General features: G+C 45.8%; 1 pseudogene across 1 annotated transcript; it reads left to right on the forward strand.

The window, feature by feature from the left end:
• The first annotated feature begins 736 nt into the window (after window positions 1–736).
• LOC103705317 (putative LRR receptor-like serine/threonine-protein kinase At1g74360 pseudogene) lies at window positions 737–17,239 on the forward strand (annotated as a pseudogene). Its single transcript, XR_015967104.2, has 3 exons — window positions 737–1,192; window positions 12,212–14,345; window positions 17,155–17,239. The product of XR_015967104.2 is annotated as a putative LRR receptor-like serine/threonine-protein kinase At1g74360 pseudogene (transcript).
• The last annotated feature ends 2,339 nt before the right edge of the window (window positions 17,240–19,578 follow it).

Genomic DNA, 19,578 nt, shown 5'->3' on the forward strand with positions numbered 1-19,578 from the left:
GGATTCAACGAAGCTTCTGGTCTACGAGTTCATGGAAGGGGTTAGTTTGGATGAGGTGATCTCGGACTGGACCCGGTTCGGGCGGGCCAGGCGGTTGGAGATAGCACAAGTTGGATAGCATTTACAAGTAGAAATACTTGTTGCCAATGACGCTAATCTGCATCTTATTATCAACAAAATATTTTCTATGGTAGTTTTGTTTTGAAATTATGTTGGAAATGGAGTAGCTCATAGAGATTGGGTTCCCTGCTTACCCAACTAACCTTGGGTTTTCAAAAATGATATAATTCACCTTGAAAAATAGTTAAGCTATCCTTAAAAACAAAATTATGTGTTGATCATCAGTAGTTTTAATCTCTTTTAATTGCTTCTTCTGACTGATAAAATCTCCAAACATCTAAAGAGGTCGTTAGTGGGCTTGAGATTCACGTCACACAAGTATTAAACTCCTGTAAGAGGCAGTGATGCGCAATATATCTTAATGTTTTCTTTTCATATTATTAAAAAATGACCACTAATTAAAATTTCATTATTCTAATCTCTCTTACCAATAACCAATACAAAATCCAGTAAAAATCTTCCCCTCTCCTATTCAGAGTCCCAAACTTTCAAAAAGCAAGCTCCAATCTTGGCCATCATATGTACCAGCGAGAAATTATACTCTATATCGTATGACTGTGCGCACAACTAATCACAACTGCTCGTTGCTGTGGTCTCCATTGATCAAGTTCTTATCTTGGTGCACCGCTGTAAATCGAGCAGCTGCGATTATCTGTATGCACGGCCATGTGGTGAGCATGGGTTCACACATTAATGCAGCAATGCTCGATCCGTCAAAAGGGAGAACCTGTCAACATGCAAAGCGACATGGAAATTGACTCTGTGTTCGTCTTGAGAATTCAAATTTTGTGGTCAGTCAAATGAACTACATGGAAAAAACCATGGGTCTTGCACATCGTGTGATCAGAACAAGCAGACGCGCAGCTTCATGGACTGTTAAATGAAGAAAGAGAAGAACAGAGGATAGATCTAAGGAGAAACACACTCTGTCAGGAGGATATCATAGTTGTTCATTTGCAACCTTATTCCTCTTCTTTTCTTCTCTTCGATGATAGCAGCTTTGACATGGAGGAGGAGGAAGCGAGTCTGTCGTGTCATTTTCTCCTCATCCTCTCCTTAATTCTTATTACAGGTATCAATCAGACATGCACCTTCTTCTCCTCCTCCTCCCTCTTGATTCCTTGGCTTTGGTTTCTTCAGTATACAAATTTCTGCTGTCACTGTCACGCCCCGAACCCGAACCTAGGCCCGGGACGCGCCAGACGCCGCACACCCGCACGGCGGACCGCACGGGCGTGCAAGGCTGAATAATCAGACACTCAAGTCACAACATCAGATCACAATATCAATACTAAAAAATCTATCATTTATGATAATCAAATCAATAATTCAATTTCAAATGTCTCAAATAAAGTTGATAACATTTATTTACAAGATCAATTACTTATGACAAAATGAATCTAAATCTATCTATGTCCAGTGTCATAAGTCCTCTCCTCCCGAATCCCCCATCAATCATCTCCTGCAATTATGTCAAAAACAGGTATGAGCTACAACAGCTCAGTAGGTAACAACATGCATAAAGTCACGATAACATGTATTAAAGCATATGCAATGTAACTACAGGTCATGTGCACAAGATAAATATGATGATCTGCAAACCAATCCGATACTCAAGTAATATATATATACCATCTCAGTCTATCACATCACGCATAACATAATCCACAGATCAAACTGCATGACTACGGCCACATCACCCAGTGGCATGGTCATACCGAAGTGTCAACACTCTGCTCCTAATGGAGCCCTGCACCGCAGTTAGGGCTGGAAGTGGGCCGGGCCGGGCCGGGCCACACCCCTACCCAAGCCCGGCCCGAAATTATCTTCCGGGCTTCGGGCCGGGCCGAGGCCCGAATAATTTTACAGGAAAGTGGCCCGAGCCCGGCCCGAGCCCGGCCCAGGCCTGTTTGGGCCAGCCCGTTTGGCTTTGAATATCCATCTAATTGTATCTATCTTTGACAAAGTTTACGTTTCTTGTTTACTGAAGATTATATTTTCGCATATTCTTGTCAGATCATGGAGATTGTTGCTCAGCTGGAGGGCACTGTTTTTACTTTGGATCCATCAGAGAAGCAAGTAGGTGAGGAAGTAATCACATTGCTTCAGAAGGAAAAACAATTTAATGGTGATTCCAACGATGGCATTGAACTTGAAATTTTCCACCAAGCTGTTTTAAAGCTGGGCATTACATCCTCTAGAGCAGCTCTTACTGAGAGAAGAGCTCTCAGGAAGCTGATTGAAAGAGCCTGCGCTGAGGAAGACAATAGGAAGGAATCCATTGTGGCTTACTTATTGCATCTTATGAGAAAATATTCCAAGCTTTTCAGAAGTGTGACGCCAGATGACACCGACTCTCAACAATCTGCTCCATGTTCACCTACCATCCAAACGGGCTTCTTTGGTTGGGGCTGGCCAACCTGTACTGCTCCTTCGCTGCCCACGAGCTCAACCCCAAGAAGCCCCCCACCTTCGCCACCCACCAGCAGCAGATCGGGTTCTGCCCTCGACGACCCCGCCCCATCCAGAAGCCCGTCTGGCAGAGCGGGGAGCACTACACGCTCCAGCAATTCGAGACCAAGGCCAAGCAATTCGAGCGCGCCTACCTCAAGAAGGCCAAGAAGACTGCCGCTAGCTTCCTCTCCCCGCTCGAGATCGAGACCCTCTTCTGGAAGGCCTGCGTCGACAAGCCCTTTTCCGTCGAGTACGCCAACGACATGCCCGGCTCCGGCTTCGCCCCCCTTGGGGCTGCCCGCCGCTGGCGGGGGTTGGAGGAGGAGGAGGCCGGCAACGTCGGGGAGACCGCGTGGAACATGCGGGGGGTGTCCAGGGCCAAGGGCTCGCTGCTGCGCTTCATGAAGGAGGAGATCCACCGCTCGTCCGCGCCGCCTCTGCTGGCCTGCTCTGCAAATCCCTCGGGCTGCAAATCTAAAATCCCTAATGGCAACTCGGCTGCGATTCGGGCTGAGGCATTCGGCAATCGGGTTAAGGCATTCGTGATTCGGGCTAAGGCATTCGTGATTCGGCAGACTGGCCCGCGTCGGGCTGGAAATAGGCTCGGGCTTGGACGGGCCCGGGCCGGGCCAATGAAATACCCGAGCCCGGCCCGAAATAGAAATGGGTTGAATGATTAAGCCCGAGCCCGGCCCGAAAGGCAGAGAGCCGGGCCCATAGCCCGGCCCGCAGGCGGCCCGACCCGATGGGCTTCGGGCCGGCCCGAGCCCACTTCCAGCCCTAACCGCAGTGCTGCACCCCAGGGTGCCCAATCTCTGCTCCTCAGAGCATGCTCCGCAGAGCCAAAACACCCCATAGTGCCGGAACTAGTTCCTCATACAAGTCGACAGGGCCAACGTTTCCACCCTATTGGCGGGAATCCTAGACAATAGTCACGCGGTCTCCAAAATCACATCCACAATTTCCAACAATCAAACTTAATATAAACATAAGTTTTCAAAACCAATATCTACATAATAGATTTTCAGATGATCGATTTCCAGTCAAAAACATGCTTCTAAATAATAATGATGCCAAGGATATAAAACATATCAATATGCTGGAAATAATCATACACATATGCATAATACATGTAAATCATACTTTGAGCAAGGTTACCTACCTGGGCTCGCTTAAAAATCCCTGCCACAGATATCACGAACCCCTGATTAAACATAAATATTAATTATTTAATTAATTAAGAAACATAATTTAAACTAATTCCAATCCCCTAAACTCCTAAGTTCATAGATCCAAGAATAAGTAAACTAGATCCCAAAAATCAGAATTCTTTAGACCCAAACCAATTGTGGCCCAACACAGATTAGGCCCAAATGAACCAAACCAGATTACAGGTCCAAATCAGATCTCGGGCCCAAACCAAACCAGCCCACAAATCCAATCAGACCCAACTCAGCCCAAAAATAGGTCCCTAGCCCAACCCAAACCAGGTCTGATCAGACCAGATTAGATTAAATCTTGACGAACCAGATTACACTCAAATCAGGCTAACCCCAATTTCTGACTCAGATCCAAACCATAACCCAAACCTATTCACTCAAATTCAGATCAAACCCAATACAAGGATTAGGTGGAACCGGTTCATAATCTAAACCGGTTCATGGTCTGATCCCCACTTGAGGCACGAAAATCAAAGCAAGGACAAGCACCCAGCCGGAAGAAGAAGAAGAAGAAGAAGAAGAAAAAGAAGGAGAAGAGGAAGAAGAAGGAGAAGAAGAAGAAGAAAGGAAGAAGGGGGGGGGGGGGTGGCTGGTGGCTCCGATCGGCCCTCGGCGGCGGCGCTCGGCCAGCCGCCGCCGGCCACTCTGCTGTCACAGGCGGCGGAAAGAGACGAAGAGAAGAAGGAGAAGGAGAGGAAGAAAGGGAGGAAGAAAGGAAGGAAAAGAGAGGGAGACCGGGGCTGGAAGCCCGGCCCCCGTTCACCCACCTCCGGCCGAACTCGTTTCGGCCGGATTGACCTCGGCCGGCCACTGTCGGCCGGCCGAATCCCACACAAAAAAAAAATTCCCAAAAACAGGGAAATAAAGCCGGTTGACATCCCTCTTTCTTTTCCCTTTTAAATCCATAAAAAAAAAAAATAGATGGTTGTCTTCCTCACCTCCGGTCGTCGACGATGGATCCCCGGCGGCGTTGGCGGCTCCGGCGGCGACTACGGCTCCGGCGATTGTCTCAAGAAGAGGGGAAAAAGAAGAGGAAGGGATGGGGCTCTCAGAGGAGAAAGAAAGGGAGAGAGAGAGAGAGAGAGAGGGAGAGGGAAGAGGGGAAGAGGGGGGGGGGCTTGCGGAGATCACGCTGGCCGTTCGGCCGGCGTGTTCATCGTGGGAAGACCACGATGAACAGACTGAAGTCGGCATTCATTGCCGACTTCAGTTCATTGGGCCCAAGAATGGGCCCAATTTCAGGTCCTTACACTCTAACCAACTAAAAAAAAATTTCGTCCTCGAAATTAAAAACATACCTCAATCCGAGAACAAGGCTGGATACTTCTCTCTCATCTCCTCCTCCAACTCCCAGGTGGCTTCTCTCTCACTATGATTGCTCCACTGGACCTTGACATATGGGATAGTGCGTCTTCTCAAGACTTGGTCCTTCCTATCCACTATACGGACAGGCTGCTCCACATATGTAAGATCGGCGCGAAGCTGCAAAGGTGCCACATCAATCACATGATTTGGATCAGCAATATACTTCCTCAGCATGGAGACATGAAATACAGAATGAACTCCCGATAGAGCAGGTGGAAGTGCCAGTCTATAAGCAACAGATCCAACTCTCTCGAGAATCTCGAAGGGTCCCACATATCTCGGACTGAGCTTGCCTCGAACTCCAAACCGCATGATCCCTTTAGAAGGGGATACTCTGAGGAACACATGATCTCCGACCTGAAATTTCAATTCCCGCCTCCTGATATCTGCATAGCTTTTCTGTCTGCTCTGAGCTGCTCGGAGTCGTTCTCTGATCAACTGAATCTTTTCCACTGTCTGCTGCACCATCTCTGGACCCAAGATCTTCCTCTCCCCCACATCATCCCAACAGATAGGCGATCTGCACTTCTTACCATATAGAGCCTCATAAGGAGCCATCTGTATCCTTGCTTGGTAGCTATTATTATAAGCAAACTCTACCAGTGACAAGTGATGATCCCAAGAGCCCCTCATATCAATAGAGCAGGCTCTCAGCATATCCTCTAGAATCTGGATGGTCCTCTCAGACTGTCCATCTGTCTGTGGATGAAAGGCTGTACTGAAGCTAAGGGTGGTCCCCAAAGCTCTGTGCAAGCTGCCCCAGAAATGTGCCACAAACCGGAAATCTCTGTCTGATACAATGGATACTGGAACTCCGTGCAGCCGTACTATCTGCTCGATATATAATTCTGCCAGCTTCTCCAGTGTCATCCCAGTCTTGATTGCCAGAAAATGAGCTGTTTTGGTCAGTCTGTCTACGATCACCCAGACTGAATCATGACCTCTAAGGGTACGAGGTAGCCCTGATACGAAATCCATAGTGATATGCTCCCATTTCCACTCTGGAATCGGCAGAGGCTGTAGCATACCTGCTGGTCTCTGATGCTCAATCTTAACTTGCTGACAAGTTAAGCATTGAGATACATGCTGGGCAATCTCCCTCTTCATGTTATTCCACCAAAACACCGCTTTCAGATCCTTGTACATCTTGGTACTGCCTGGGTGCACTGTATATCCCGTACTGTGAGCTTCATCCATGATTTCCTTCTTCAGACCAGGATTATCTGGAACACAGACTCTGTTAATAAACCTCAAAGAGCCATCTTCATGTATACGGAAATCTGACTGTGTACCAGACTCGATATCCCTCCTGATCTTCTGGAGTCGAGGGTCATCAACTTGCGCTGCCTTAATTCTATCAATAAGTGTAGGCTGGACTCGCAAGTTTGCCAATTTCATAGTAGCCTCATGTAGATACACCTCTATCTCTGCTCTCCTCAGATCTTCCAGAATATCCTTCTGAGTAGTAATCAAGGCTGCAATATTCCCTGAAGATTTCCGGCTAAGTGCATCTGCTACTACATTTGCCTTTCCAGGGTGATAGTGGATAGTCAGATCATAATCTTTTAACAACTCCAGCCACCTCCTCTGTCTCATGTTCAGCTCTTTTTGAGTAAAGAGATATTTCAGGCTTTTATGATCAGTATATACCTGACATGTCTCTCCATACAAATAGTGCCTCCATATTTTCAGAGTAAATACAACTGCTGCAAGCTCGAGATCATGTGTGGGATAGTTTTCTTCATAAGGCTTGAGCTGTCTAGAGGCGTAGGCAATAACTTTTCCATTCTGCATCAGCACACAGCCCAAACCCTTCTTGGAGGCATCACTGTAAATAGTATAATCAACACCCGTGACTGACAGAGTCAAAATAGGTGCTGACACTAGCCGGCGCTTCAATTCCTCGAAGCTCTTCTCACACTGATCCGACCACTCGAATTTCACTCCTTTGCGAGTGAGTCGAGTCAAGGGCCCAGCAATACTAGAGAAGCCTTCTACAAATCTTCTGTAATAGCCGGCTAATCCAAGGAAACTGCGGATCTCTGATACATTTGTCGGTCTGCTCCAGTCAACTACAGCTTCGATCTTCTTCGGGTCAACCATAATTCCTTCTTTAGATACCACATGCCCCAAGAACATCACCTGATCCAGCCAGAACTGACATTTCTTCAGTTTCCCATACAATTGATTCTGTCTCAAAATTTCCAAAACAATTTTCAAGTGTTGCTCATGCTCAGTATGACTCTTGGAATAGATTAAGATGTCATCAATAAACACAATTACAAATTTGTCTAAGAAAGGTTTAAATACCCTGTTCATCAGATCCATAAATGCAGCTGGAGCATTTGTCAACCCGAAAGGCATCACCAGATACTCATAATGGCCATATCTGGTGCGTAAGGCAGTCTTGGCTATATCAGACTCCTTTATCCTCAACTGATGATATCCAGATCGCAGATCAATCTTTGAAAACACCTGGGCACCCTGAAGCTGATCAAACAAGTCATCAATCCGGGGGAGGAGGTACCTGTTCTTGATAGTCACTTTGTTAATTTTCCGGAAATCAATGCATAGCCTCATACTGCCGTCCTTCTTCCTCACAAATAACACTGGTGCACCCCAAGGAGAGACACTGGGTCGAATGAAACCCAGATCCAATAGCTCCTGCAACTGTTCCTTCAGTTCTTTTAGTTCAGCAGGGGCCATTCTGTAAGGAGGTCTAGATATGGGTGCCGTACCAGGGTTTAGATCAATGGCAAATTCCACCTCTCTAACTGGTGGTAAACGAGGAAGCTCATCAGGGAAAACATCAGGGTATTCCCTGACCACGGGTATGTCTTCAATTTTCTGTTCCGACTGCTCAGAATCCATGACAGCTGCCATATACACAGAGCACCCCTTTCTGAGAGACCGAATACCCTGTAAGGCTGCCACTATCTGAGGGGAGACACACCCTCCATCACCCACAAAATAAAACTCTTCAATGTCAGGGATTCGGAAAGTCACCCGCTTCGAGAAGCAGTCAATGGTAGCGTGATATATAGCTAACCAATCCATACCCAGAATTAAATCAAATTCATGTAAGTCCATGACAATAAGGTCAGCTTCCAAGTCTCTACCCTCTACAATTACTGGGCAAGACTTGCATATCAGTGAGGTGATCATCTTACCCCCAGCTGGGGTACTAACACATAATTCCCTCTCCAAGGGTGAGCAAAATATATCATGCTTATGCACATATGTAGATGAAATAAAAGAGTGTGTGGCCCCTGAGTCGAATAGTGCATATGCATAAGTAGAACGTACTAATAAGGTACCTGTCACTGCCGTGTTGGATGCCTGAGCATCCTGCTGTGTCAGTGCATATACCCGTCCCTGGGTGCGAGACCCTCCTCCTGTCTGCTGTCTGGGAGCGGCTGGCTGAGAAATCTGTGCTGGATCAGGGGGAATCTGTCGTTGAGGAGCCCTAGCGCTCGGTGGCCTCTGCACAGATCCGGCCCGGGGACAACTAGAAATCCTGTGGCCCGGCTGACCACACCCATAATAGACAATAGTCCTAGACTGGGTCTGAGGACACTGAGCCATCTTGTGGCCCTGTTGGCCACATCTGTAACATGCTCCAACCCTGGGCCGTCTCCGGGGACAATCAATGGCCTTGTGTCCAATCTGACTGCAAAAATAACAGGCTCCTGATATCACCTGGTGCTCTGGTGCAGTCCTCCCAGGTGGAGCTCGCTGTCCTGCTCCGTGACGGATCTGCACGGGTCGGCGTACATGCCGCTCACTATCCGAATCAGAATCTCTGGCCCTCTTCAGCCTCCCTTTATGTGCTTCCTGCGTCTCTTTCCAGATAATCTCCATATTCTTCGCTCTGTCTACAAGATCATCATAGTCGGTCCAATGGACAGCAGCCAAGCCTCGACGCAGGTGGGGTCTCAATCCCTCCTCAAATCTACTCATCCTGGCTACAGGGTCCTGGACGAGGGAGGGTGCAAAACGAGACAGTCTATCGAACTCTGCCTCGTAATCCTCAACTGACATACTCCCCTGAGAGAGACTCAGGAACTCTCTCTCCAACTCTCTGACACGGCTGGACGGAAAATATTTGGAATAAAAAGCCGTCCGAAATCCAGCCCAAGTCACAGTCCTGATATCCTGTATCATGGTCCGCTCCACTGACTCCCACCAGTGGTGTGCCCGGTCCTGGAGCATATAAGTAGCATATCTGACTCTCTCCTCCTCGGTGCATCCCATGGCCCTGAAGGCCTTCTCCATCTCGTCAAGCCAGTGTTCGGCCTCCTGGGATCTGTGGTTCCCTTGAAGGCCGGAGGAGCCAACTTCCGGAATTCTGCAATGCTCCTCTCCTGATCCGACGAGCTAGCAGAGGGATGCTGTGGCTGTGGGTCCCTCTGCTGTCTGACCAGCCCAATCACCTCCCTGACCAGTTCCAATACTGGGGTCGATCCTCCCGCCTGATCCTGCTCTGGTCGGTCTAAAACTGTCGGAGCAATCTCCTCTTCCTGAACTCGCTCAGCTGGGCGAGGAGTCGCCGGATCATCTCCCATCGTCTCAATCAGACGACGAGGTGGTACACGAGCACGGCAGGGCGGCATCCTGATACAGACATAATACCACAAGTTAGGGTTAAGTCAAAAATCATCCTATGAGTTTACTACCCCACTCTCATTTCCTCACATGTGTCCCTATGCTCCTAGGGTTTTCATTAGTTATTGTTCTTTTGTTCTGATGTCCCTAGTTATCGTTAACCTAAGCTCTGATACCACTAAATCTGTCACGCCCCGAACCCAAACCTAGGCTCGGGACGCGCCAGACGCTGCACACCCGCACGGCAGACCGCACGGGCGTGCAAGGCTGAATAATCAGACACTCAAGTCACAACATCAGATCACAATATCAATACTAAAAAATCTATCATTTATGATAATCAAATCAATAATTCAATTTCAAATGTCTCAAATAAAGTTGATAACATTTATTTACAAGATCAATTACTTATGACAAAATGAATCTAAATCTATCTATGTCCAGTGTCATAAGTCCTCTCCTCCCGAATCCCCCATCAATCATCTCCTGCAATTATGTCAAAAACAGGTATGAGCTACAACAGCTCAGTAGGTAACAACATGCATAAAGTCACGATAACATGTATTAAAGCATATGCAATGTAACTACAGGTCATGTGCATAAGATAAATATAATGATCCGCAAACCAATCCGATACTTAAGTAATATATATATACCATCTCAGTCTATCACATCACGCATAACATAATCCACAGATCAAACCGCATGACTACGGCCACATCACCCAGTGGCATGGTCACACCGAAGTGTCAACACTCTGCTCCTAATGGAGCCCTGCACCGCAGTGCTGCACCCCAGGGTGCCCAATCTCTGCTCCTCAGAGCATGCTCCGCAGAGCCAAAACACCCCATAGTGCCGGAACTAGTTCCTCATACAAGTCGACAGGGCCAACGTTTCCACCCCATTGGCGGGAATCCTAGACAATAGTCACGCGATCTCCAAAATCACATCCACAATTTCCAACAATCAAACTTAATATAAACATAAGTTTTCAAAACCAATATCTACATAATAGATTTTCAGATGATCGATTTCCAGTCAATAACATGCTTCTAAATAATAATGATGCCAAGGATATAAAACATATCAATATGCTGGAAATAATCATACACATATGCATAATACATGTAAATCATACTTTGAGCAAGGTTACCTACCTGGGCTCGCTTAAAAATCCCTGCCACAGATATCACGAACCCCTGATTAAACATAAATATTAATTATTTAATTAATTAAGAAACATAATTTAAACTAATTCCAATCCCCTAAACTCCTAAGTTCATAGATCCAAGAATAAGTAAACTAGATCCCAAAAATCAGAATTCTTTAGACCCAAACCAATTGTGGCCCAACACAGATTAGGCCCAAATGAACCAAACCAGATTACAGGTCCAAATCAGATCTCGGGCCCAAACCAAACCAGCCCACAAATCCAATCAGACCCAACTCAGCCCAAAAACAGGTCCCTAGCCCAACCCAAACCAGGTCTGACCAGACCAGATTAGATTAAATCTTGACGAACCAGATTACACTCAAATCAGGCTAACCCCAATTTCTGACTCAGATCCAAACCATAACCCAAACCTATTCACTCAAATTCAGATCAAACCCAATACGAGGATTAGGTGGAACCGGTTCATAATCTAAACCGGTTCATGGTCTGATCCCCACTTAAGGCACGGAAATCAAAGCAAGGACAAGCACCCAGCCAGAAGAAGAAGAAGAAGAAAAAGAAGGAGAAGAGGAAGAAGAAGGAGAAGAAGAAGAAGAAAGGAAGAAGGGGGGGGGGGGGGGTGGCTGGTGGCTCCGGTCGGCCCTCGGCGGCCGACCGTGGCCCTCGGCGGCGGCGCTCGGCCAGCCGCCGCCGGCCACTCTGCTGTCACAGGCGGCGGAAAGAGACGAAGAGAAGAAGGAGAAGGAGAGGAAGAAAGGGAGGAAGAAAGGAAGGAAAAGAGAGGGAGACCGGGGCTGGAAGCCCGGCCCCCGTTCACCCACCTCCGGCCGAACTCGTTTCGGCCGGATTGACCTCGGCCGGCCACCGTCGGCCGGCCGAATCCCACACAAAAATTTTTTTCCCAAAAACAGGGAAATAAAGCCGGTTGACATCCCTCTTTCTTTTCCCTTTTAAATCCATAAAAAAAAAAAAAAAGATGGTTGTCTTCCTCACCTCCGGTCGTCGACGATGGATCCCCGGCGGCGTTGGCGGCTCCGGCGGCGACTACGGCTCCGGCGATCGTCTCAAGAAGAGGGGAAAAAGAAGAGGAAGGGATGGGGCTCTCAGAGGAGAAAGAAAGGGAGAGAGAGAGAGAGAGAGAGAGGGAGAGGGAAAAGGGGGGGGGGGGGGGGGGGGGGGCTTGCGGAGATCACGCTGGCCGTTCGGCCGGCGTGTTCATCGTGGGAAGTCCTGCTTATTGTTTGCGAGAGCTTACTTGTTAGATCTGCTGCAGGTCAGGCGATAACTGCCAAAGACTCTCCACAGAACGACAAGGAAGTCCTGCTTCAGCTCAAGCACTTCCTCCAAAACAACAACCTCATATACAGAGGTAGCTATGCTCAATGGAATGAGTCCGAAACCTCCCCCTGTAACTGGCTCGGCATTGGCTGCACCGGCGAGGGGCGTGTCACCCATGTTGACCTATCCGCCTCCAACATCTCCGGCGCCATCTTCCCCAGCTTCTCCCTCCTCACCGAGCTCGCGTACCTTGACCTCTCAGCCAACACCATCGGCGGCCGCATCCCGAGCGACCTCAACAGTTGCGTCAACCTCCGGTACCTCAATCTCTCCCACAACCTCCTCGATGGAGAATTGAACCTGACCGGACTGAACAAATTGGAGACGCTCGACCTTCGCATCAATCGGTTCTTCGGAGAAATCCAGTCCAACTTCCCGGCGATATGCCAGAGCCTGGTCACCCTCAACATTTCAACAAACAACTTGACCGGAGAGATCACCGGCCGCATCGATCAGTGCCCCAAGCTCCAGTACCTCGACCTGAGCTCGAACCAGTTCTATGGAGAAATCTGGAATGGGTTCTCCAAGCTCAGGGAATTCGTGGTATCCGAGAACAATTTCACCGGCGAATTCTCTGCAGAGAGCTTCCGATCGGACTGCGGGCTCGAAATCTTGGACCTTTCAGCGAATAGTTTCGATGGAGTCTTCCCCGATTCGATCGCCAACTGCTCGAAGCTAAACCATGTGAGCCTCTGGGGGAATTCCTTCACCGGCAGGGTGCCCTCCGGCATCGGATCACTCTCACAGCTCGAAACACTCGTACTAGGCAAAAACAGTTTTGATCGAGACATCCCCCGCGAGCTGCTGAATTGCTCCAAATTGGTGTTCCTTGATGTCAGCAAGAACTATTTTGGCGGTGAAATCCAACAAATATTCGGGAATTTCACAACATTGAGAAACCTAGTCCTGCATACTAATCAGTACACCAGCGGCATGGAGTCCTCCGGCATCCTCAAGCTTCCGCACCTTGCAGGATTAGACCTCAGCTACAACAACTTCACCGGAAATCTCCCAGTCCAGATCAACTACATGCCAAGCCTCAAATACTAGATTCTTGCCTACAATAACTTCAATGGAAGCATCCCGCCGGAATACGGCAACATTACCGGACTCCAAGCACTCGATCTTTCCTTCAATGAACTCGCCGGCTCGATCCCTCCCACGATCGGGAATTTAAAGTCCCTCCTCTGGCTCATGCTAGCCAATAATAGTCTCACAGGTGAAATTCCGCGGGAGATCGGGAACTGCAGCAGCTTGCTGTGGCTGAACCTCGCCAACAACCGTCTCACGGGGAAAATTCCGCCGGAGATATCGGCAATTGGGAGCGATCCAGTCCCGACATTCGAGACCAACCGCCGCGACAGCCTCATCGCCGGCTCCGGCGAGTGCCTGGCCATGAAGCGGTGGATTCCGGCTTCCTACCCGCCCTTCAGCTTCGCCTACGTCCTGATGACGACAAAGAACTGCCAGTTTATTTGGGATCAGCTTCTCAAGGGGCATGGGATTTTCCCGATGTGCCTGAATCCCACCTCGCCCTTCCGGACGCTGACGATCTCCGGCTACCTCCAGCTCTCCGGCAACCAGCTTTCCGGCGAGGTCCCGCCGGAGATCGGCCGGATGAGGAATCTTAGTTTAGTCCATCTCAACATCAATCGGCTCTCCGGCCGTCTCCCGCCGGAGATCGCAAGGATCCAGCTCGTCGTCCTCAACGTCTCCAACAACAGCTTCTCCGGCCCCATCCCACCGGAGCTCGGCGGGATCCAGTGCCTACAGAACCTGGATCTCTCGTGCAACAACTTCTCCGGCGAGTTTCCAGAGAGCCTCAACGGCCTCACCGACTTGAAAAAGTTTAACGTCTCCTTCAACCCCCTCCTCTCCGGCGTCATCCCAGTAACGGGCCAGATCGCCACCTTTGACAACGACTCCTTCCTGGGCGACCCACTCATCTCCTTCCCCAACGCCCGCGCCAATCCCTCGCCGAGGACCGGCGGCCGGAGCCAGAAAGATTCTCCGAGGAGGGGGGCATTCTACGTCTTCCTCGCCCTCACCGTCTCCTTTTTCTTGGGATTGTTAGGTGGATTTTTAGTTACTTTTTTCTTTAAAAAAATGATTAAAATTATCCATCCGGTTAAACCCCTGCCCCCAAATACTCGCCTCCCTCTCTCTCTCTCTCTCTCTCTCTCTCTCTCTCTCTCATGCATTCAACATCCCTAACCCCAAATCTGTGATCCCCTTATCTGCTGACACAAATCGATGCAAGTCCTGCCCCCTCAAGGGACTTCTTATCTAGATATGTTTGTTTGTGGATCTTGCTAATATTCTTTGGGATCAATATGTCTGTGTGTAGGGTGTATTAGCATTGAAATCCTATGTTGGTAACTTGGTTTACGATATTGTATTCAAAATATTTGCACAATTTTCATGATAGCGTGTGATACAAGTTTGCCATTCAAAGGGTTTTACTTTACTAAAGTCTCCTGTTCATGATTTTTTTCCCTCCCAACATTCTTAAACCAAATCACATTATTTTTGTCTTGTTGCTCCAAATCCCATTGACATGGTTTTCATTCAGGGTAGGCTCCCAACCAGGAACTGGGTTTTCTTGGTTACTACATCACAAATGATTCAAATAGTATCCGCTAAAAATTTATCAGTTGACATTATAATAGAAACCAGTCAGTAGATATATTCAACATAAACTGTCCGGTATGATTAGAGGTACATGTTGATGCTTCCCAAATTCAGTAGGTGCACTATTACCGTCCAAATTTATTGTGGCCGAGGGATGGCATATCTTCAAAGAGTCAGTTAGTGCTGCAAAGTTGGGAGGGCCCAGATTGGTTCTAGGAATGGATTATATTCATCTTGAAGGTGATACGGCCACGGTGATCGTTTGAATTCAGGAAAGTATTGACATGCACAACCGTCTTGATAGGCAACCGCTAATATGGGATGTGTGTGGACTCGTAGCTTTTCAGGCCACTTATGTCTATTGTGAGGCAAATAATGCTGCTGACTGGATTGCTTTCTTTACTGTGCATCATTCAGAAAAGTTTCGCTGGGAGAGTTTTGGGTCTGCTCCCTCCCTAACTCCTTTTTGACTTTTATAGGTATATTCATATGCGTATGGTGTAAGTTACTACTGTATCAAAAATATATATAAAAAAAAGGTAGATCTAAAATATCCTTAACTACCCTATAAGGGAAGGATAACCAAAAAGAATAGTTTGAGAATCAGAACAAAATAGGCTGCAGACTCAGTTAAACATATACCTACCAGTACAAGCTGGCAGAGAACAATTTATTTAGCACAGAAGCTTAAATGTGCAAATGTTACATGGAAATTGGGAGCTCCACCTTAGGCTGAACCACCTTATATCTACTATAAGAAGTTTGAACCATTGAAAGGTGACCTGCTACTACTATATGCATTCATAGATACGCACATTTACATACATATACAAGTACCTATCTACATATGTACCTACGTACGTACATACATACATAAATAAAGAAGGTATGTATGAGAATATAAGGTTCACATCAAAAGATCAATACAATCTTTACTACCAGAGTGGAAAGAAGAAGATTTTAGAAGGTAATGCTAAGAAGGTTGAAATACAAGTGTTCCTCTCATGCTTGAGCGGATGCTTGTGTTTCACATTGCCTGCTTTCAATTCAGTGTTCCTCCCATACACTTGGCCGATGCAAAGGCCAATGGAATAATCATAATCATCCAAACAAGGATATCATTTTGTTTGAAATATGGTCTGATTTTCAGTGACAATTATGACAAAAAGAATCCTTTAGATTGCTCATCATTTAATGATAATGGTTGGTAAGGTATATATTGATGAGTAATAAGATAATTGTTTTTTTTTTCTTTTTTATCCATAATAATTTCTATTTCACTGCTTGATCTGAATTCTTCTTATGGATGAAATATGGTCTTTCTCTTATGATACTAACTATTTGTTAGACGATATGTCCACCCCTAAATATTTTTCTCTTTGAAACTTGGTGAATTACGGATTGTATTTTGAGATCCCATTATGTATCCAAGACAAGTGCTATTAAGACCATCAGTTTAGTGTTATGAAGTTCACTTAGTTGATATATTTCAAGCCTCTTTAGTGTTCTTTCATCTACCATGACTTTGACCAATAAGCCATCCTCATCTAGCCATCTGTTTGCCATAATGCGAGTGGGATCATGCTTTCTGGTAACGGTCATGTGGAAGGTGTGGGCTCACTCTCATGTTATTTTCTTTTGTTTTTCCTTACATTGTTATAATTGAAACATAGCCTCGAAGAATTGAAATTTGTTTAACTTCCCCTCACTTTCTATGCAACCAAGCACAGCTTAAATTATTGAATATTTCACTTGCAGTTGCACGTTTTCTTTCCTTTTGGAATGTTTTATAACCTGTATATTGTTCAATTGCTTGTGTTAGTGGGCAGTGCTCTCTCATTTTGGAAGTATGCCAATTTGCGTATCTAACCTAGATTCCCATTTTAAGCAATTCACTATCCCTTCTAAGCATTGCTTGGTTCTATGAGCATTGTTTCTTCGATATGCTTGTGAAAAACCAACTAGAAACATGCATATATCTTATGGCTGATTGCACATCAATTGCTCTTTTTTTTCTTCTTGGAAATACCTCCAAAACAAAGCCTTATTGGGATAAAGCGAATAGCACCATTTGAAAATATCCCAGACCAAGCCCTGCAAGCAAACCGTGATCAATTGCCTTTCCCATAGCATTCACAGAATCGACAACTTCTTCTCAGACATTCACCAAACCAAACCACCAAACCGGATAGGATCCTTTTGGTGCAATATCTGCAAGATGAATTGTGGTAATGCTTTTAATCTCAGGTGTCACTTCCAAACATCTACAGAGGTTGTTAGTGGGCTTGAGATTCACGTCACACGAGTATTAAACTCCTGCAAGATGCAGTGATGCTCAATGACAACCAATTACTTGCATCAAATATGGCTACACATCTATAAACCATTGGAATGGCATCTCTTATTGCCTTTTTGTTTTATTTTTTTTATTTTAATGGTCTCATATGTGTACCGATCCAATATATCTTAATGTTTTCTTTTCATATTATTAATTGAAGTCAAAATGATCACCACTAATTAAAATTCCATTATTCTGATCTCTCTCACCAATAACCAATACAAAATCCAGTGAAAATCTTTCCCTCCCCTATTTTGAGTCCCAAACTTTCAAAAGGCAAGGTCCAATCTTGACCATCATACCTATTAATGAGAAATTATACCCTACATTGCATGCACCATATGACTATACACACAACTAATCACATCTGTTCATTGCTGTGGGCTCTATTCATCAAGCTCTCATCTTGGGGCACCGCTATGGGAATGAGCGGCTGCAATTATCTACATGAATGGCCATGCGGTAAGCATGGCTTCATGCATCAGTGTTGCAATGCTCGATCCATCAAAAAGTCAACATGCAAAGAGGCATGGAAATTGACTCTGATTTCGTCTTCAGAATCCAAATTTTGTGGTCAGTCAAATGAACTACATGGAAAAAACCATGGGTCCAACACGTGCGGCTTCATGGACCATATGGTTCATATAGACAGTCACAACAAGAGACAACGTGTTTGACACTCTGAGCCAAGCAAAGGGAAGAGGCATAGCATGGAACACACGGAGGGCTGTTTGCTTGGGATAAGTTTGATGTCGACCGGTGCTAATTTTTCTCGACCCCCCCTACTTGGTCCCATAACATTAATAACTTTGACACCATAGGAGGAAAAGAAGGAGAAAGTGTATCCCACACTGCACATGCCATGAGACTATATATACTGACAATCATAGCCGCTCATTCCTATAGGTCCATCAAGAGTTCATATCGATGCATTGTTATAGAAAAGAGTGACTATGATTGGAGCGTGCATGGCCACGTACGTAATATAATTTTTCGAAGGGAAATGGCTGATGCTTTCTTTGAAGTGTTGCATGGTGTCCTTTTATTGATGCAGCTTTCAATGATGATCCCATGTTGGCTGCCGCATTAAGAAATTATGACCCCACATGAGAGAAAACCTTATGTTCAATGGTCCCTACCATGATATATTCCATTGCCCACCTTTTACAAGTAAGCATTTCTAAACTAGTCTTATTATACTATAATAGCACTTTGAGATTGGAAAGTTTGGTAGAATGAGGTATATGTTATTACTGTTCTATCTCCCTATTTTAAGTTGATCGTTTGAATCGGATGGGGGGTGAGTGAGGAAATAAAAAGGGAGAAGTGGTGTGTATCATAGATACCACTATGGAATACTGATGTACAAAGCCATACTGGATCATTAGGGGGATGAAAAATTTTCAAACCAAAGATAGGCAGGATATCAGAGGATCTGAAAACTTGTAAGAAATGTATGGGTAAGGAAACTATTAAGAACTAGTTTGAAATGAACTTTCAAGGCACTCTAGTAAGTTTGTAAGCTAATAAGGAACACGTTCTTCCTTGTGCTTTCACTAATCTGTAGTGAATCAATTTTCCAAGAGAAAATGCTACGAGCTTCCAACTTGTACATTAATTTTTCGTGATCAGCAACGCGAGAGTACCAACTTAGCATCCAACATCTGCTCATGTAACACACTAATTCCCATATGTCACACTAATCCTCTTATATTATGTGGCATGAGAATTTTTATTGTGAGAATAACCCTGATCTCCCCAACTTTCTATTTAATTTACTGTCATATAATGTTAATTCTAGAAGCTTACTCCGACCAATATGGATGCAAGCCTGACACATTACACATATAAAGAAATTATTAGGTGGACCAGGTCTACAGTGGACTTAGGGTGAAATCACCCTAGGTGGATTCATGTCTATAGGGTGAAATTATTAATTAGATTCATTTCACCTTAGGTCCATGGTGGACCTCCTCCACCTAATAATTTCACCCCCCATATATGCTTTCTTCTCGCCTAACTTTCCTCGTCGAGACCCAACCAAAGCCCAAATGTGGACACAATCAACAAGGGCAGCCTTCCTCTAGGAACCAAAGAAAGAAGGATTTGAGTTTAAATAGACCAGTACACACTTAAAACCAAATTAAAAAAGTCCAGTCATATATCTAGTACGTACTAAGAGATCTATAATTGAAAAAAAAGAGGAAAATATTATTGATTACAGACATAACATTCTTTGTTATTATTTTCACTATACCATAGTCATGTTATGCTGACATTTCAAGAGAGACAATGATTGGTAAGTGGAGAAGAACGACCAGCATCATTTCTTC

The sequence above is a fragment of the Phoenix dactylifera genome, chromosome 7 (assembly GCF_051530095.1).
Source record: "Phoenix dactylifera cultivar Ajwa chromosome 7, Ajwa_hap1_PhDact_Kaust_v1.1, whole genome shotgun sequence".
NCBI lineage: Eukaryota > Viridiplantae > Streptophyta > Magnoliopsida > Arecales > Arecaceae > Phoenix > Phoenix dactylifera.